The sequence below is a fragment of the Nelumbo lutea genome, chromosome 5, assembly GCF_056320005.1.
Source record: "Nelumbo lutea isolate HS-2025 chromosome 5, American lotus-T2T, whole genome shotgun sequence".
Taxonomy (NCBI): Eukaryota; Viridiplantae; Streptophyta; class Magnoliopsida; order Proteales; family Nelumbonaceae; genus Nelumbo; species Nelumbo lutea.
Genome location: NC_142688.1, coordinates 26,747,067 through 26,751,334, shown reverse-complemented (window position 1 = coordinate 26,751,334; position 4,268 = coordinate 26,747,067).

Sequence of the window (4,268 nt, the reverse complement as noted above, 5' to 3'; positions counted from 1 at the left end):
GGGAAATCTATGTGGATGGACTGTTATTTAAAGACTGAATCTAAATCTATAGAATATATTTAAGTAGTTTTCTAAAACTATAAGATATATAAATAATTAATCCTTATAAAATCAAAAACAAATGTGGGTGGAGATTATACTCGTAGCCGACCACCGGTTAAACCTCTATGGACCGAATTTACATGAAAACTGGCCAAACCGGATCGCTAAAGTGGGCAGCCCTCCAAGTCCCAAACCGGATTTAAATTCATCGAACCTTCAAGTGTCTTTTTGGGAGAGCTGAAGCGGAACAGCCCCCATGTCCCAAATTGGATTTACACTCAAAGAACCTTAAAAATGCATGTCCGGGAGAGTTGAAGCGGACAGCCTTTCCAAGTCTCAAACTGGATTTATACTTGATGCCACCAGAAAGTGGTGGTCTCTAATGAGCTTAGTGATTTCTTGTAGAAGGAGACAAACTTAGAAGGCTCGAGGTGATATCCCGAGCTTGTAGCTCTAATGGTCGTCAGTACCAAGTACTTAGAAGTGGTTGAGAATTCAGGATTCATAAAGTATCAATTGAATGTTCACCAACCCCTTAAATAGGTTTCGATATACCTATCATGATGTATATGTGTTGGGCAGATGTAGGACACCTGTCATAGCCTTGGAACACCTAGATAGGAATGGAAACGGGGCGGGGCACCCCCTCCCTGTACCTACCCCATCCCCAATGGCGGGGCGGGGCATCCACTCCCCATCGAGGACAGGGAATCCTCGAATTTTCCCCACTCTAAGGTAATTATTTAAAAATTATATATTTTATGAACAATTTATACATATGATATAGGAATTTGGGGGTATTTTAAGAATTAAATTATAATACTTTAGGGGTAATTCAAAAATAAAATTATGGGATCCCAGGATTTTAAGAATTTAGGGAAAACATAAAGATATTTTAAATATCAATATTAAACATAGAGGTATTTTACTAATTTACCTTCGGGTTTGGGGCGGGTTTGGGGAATATATATAAAACCCGTCCCGATTTGGGGAAAATATTTTTTCCCCGTCCTTGTTTAGGGTTGGGGAAAACCCGCCCCGTTTGGGGCGGGGTGGGGTGGGGCCCCGGTTTTATGGGGAAAATTGTCATCTGTACACCTAGAGCTTGCTTTTCCTGGGTGGAACTCGAGTAAGACACCTGGAGCTTTATCAGGACACCTCTTACTCGAGTTTGGCCACATAATGCTCGATCTAGACACTAGTGGCTCAGTTTAGGCTAGCTAGTACCCGACCGAGACACCTAGGATCCTGTTCAGGCACTTGGAGCCCAATTGGTGCTACCTGTTTAGCCACCTGGTCTATGGATGTGACATGCAGTGTCGATCTGTCTTTCATGTCTTCAGTGCATGTGGTGGACCCGAGATTGGTTACCTAGCAGGTTTACCTCACATGTTGATGATCTTGTTGCATGTACTGCCAGGTAGTCACTCGATGGGCAAATGTAGAGAGAAGACTCTCCTGGAAAGGAGCTCATCTTACTATGTAAGAGTCCTTTGCGAGGTCAAAGGCCAATGAAGCCCATATATCTGAGCAGAAGTTGAGGAGTCTGAGGCGAATCTTATCCTTTGAGATAACGGCAAGATTATGTTCTCTGAGCTGAAGACAAGTTCATCAGTTCACTCAAATGCGCCACGTGTCCGATAATTCGGAGGTCGGCTTTATACTCATCAACACTCATGGACACTTAAGTGCTTCTGCGAGGGCTGAAGCGGACAGACCTCTCAAGTCCCAAACCGGATTTAGATTCATGAAAACCGGTCAATCTGACTATAGACCTAGACAAATGTAGATTAAGGTTGAAAAGCGGACAGCCCTTCAAGCCTGCCTGGGAGGGATGAAGGATAGCGGCTTGTAGCTTTTTGAAGTGGGCCATACGCTTCGAATTTGAAATTTGTGTGTGTGTGTGTTTTTTGTGAAGATATCATGACATGCTTTCAATTTCTGTAGCTCTGTGGAGAATGTAAGGAGGTCTGGGATTGTTTAGCATGGTTTTATTTTTGTGAACTTAAAGTTGTTGATACGTAGAAAGAATGAATTTAAGAAAACATTTTGTGAAGAAGCTTTGATTTTAATGTTTCAGATTTTTTTTATTTTAATATATTTTTGTGGAATTTTTAATATATTTTTATAATTTATATATTTTCTAGATTTTTTATATATAAGTGGACATTTAAATGGCTTGAATTGGATTGGATCCGGTCCATTTGTAAATGGACTTATATATATTAGATTGAATGAGATTAGACCAAATCCAATCCAATTGACAATCCTATTGAAAGCATGCAATCCTTAGAATGACCGACTAGCAGTCAACTTGGGCTCTCTTGAAAAAACCAAAAGCCAAACATAACTTATAAGCTGATCATGTGGGGAATATCTCAAAAAACTAGAAGCCACTTTTGCTTCAGCCTTCAGCCCCCGAAATGAATAAGGAATCTGCTAACCACAAAACACTAGTCATATGTGCACATAACACAACACAACAGAAGACACACATTGAAAACATATCCTGGTCAATGACAATAAAATGTGATATTCCAATAAAATAGTTCAAGAGATTTGTGTGGATGTAAATGTATGTATACAACGTTTTGTGTTGAACACATCCAGTACACTAACCAATGAAAAGAAAAGATAAACGTTCACTAATTATTCACCTCTCAAATGTGATAATAGATGTGAAAAAAAAGAAAACCCTCCTCATCAATTTTGATGAATTTTCCTTGTTAGCATACGCCTTAGGGGTGTTCTTTTTTTTTGGATTTTGAGGGGGGGGGGAGTTGGTTAAAAAAATCATGTTCTTTTATCAGATTTATGTGGGGATTAGGGAAAATTTATTTTTTTGGGTATCACTTATCCATCTCTTAGGTGAATAAATCATTTTCCCATGTGGGGGGAAATTATCATCACTTAAACGAGACAAAAATGCCCCTTTTAATAATGGATTTTTATGAATAACATAGGAAATAAAAGAACATGGGTAAATGCACTTATACTGCTAAGTCTTTCCTAGAAAATACTTACTCGAGTAAATGCATTTATCTGGATAAATAACTTACCAAAAAAAAAAAGCGAGGTATTAGGGTAAGGTGTTTCGTGTCAAACTGTTACAAATTAGTGTCATACTAAACCCATTGCATTTCAACCAGGCTGATCTTTTGTTGTTTTCATAATAAAAAAGAAAACACCGTCCATCAGCCAATACATCTAGAATTGTATTTGGTGTATTTGATCTATTGGCTTAATCAGTTGAATCCAATAAATGTGATTCTCCATTTTTTGAGAAGTTAAAAAGGTTCAACTAATACCCGTTTTTGCTCAGGTAGAAATTGAGGCTAAGCATCTGGCCAGTTTGCACCTTGCTTGATCAAAACTCATGTATTCTGTTAAACTGAAAAAACAAAAGATAAATGTAAAAGTGTGAACACTGTTTGAGATCAAAAGCAACCGAAAGAACAGAAGAAACCAAGACTGATGAGCGACGATTCCCATTTGTTATGTTGGGGTGTAGTTGTACCAATGGGCTGTAAAACAGTACTCATGACTGGGGATTACTTAGCCCACTGCAAACATCTTGTTTGTAGCAGATCCAGCACGGACGCATAGCGAGCTCAAGGCCCACCAAAAGTGTCATTTGCTTCAAAGGCATACATGGGAAGTTTCGTGTCATATGACCTATAAATGTCTCCTCCGCAGTGTGGGATGAGAACCATCAAGGACAACGCATGTAGAACGAAAAAGCCTCCGCCGCAACTTTACATAGGTTTGCGCTTGAGCCCAAAACTGCGGGTTTTTTTTTTTTTTTTTCAATTGGACCCAGCCTAATTCTTATCTAGGCCTGCCCAATAAACTTGGCCCAGCCCACTTAGACTTGCACCCCTAAAAAGTAAGCATGGTATTTTATAGGGAGAATGACTATTCAGTCCATGTCAGAATTTTGTAACCCCACTGGTGAAGGATGAGTTGACCCGATCTATGAAACGATGATACGTGGATACTGACTCGATGTAAGCGACAGCTCAGCATTGCGGCCCAGTACAGCTAAGTAACGGGCCCATAAAGCAGCTCACCACATCATATCGCACAAAAGGAGGAGCTTGCCACGACGCAAGCTTCAGGTTCCCCGAGCTATCCCCGAAGGGATATTCTGAGGCAACTTAGGGCAGAGGAGAAAGCTCTTCTTGAGACCTCCAATCTCTCGAGTATAGGAAAAAAGCGCGACCTCC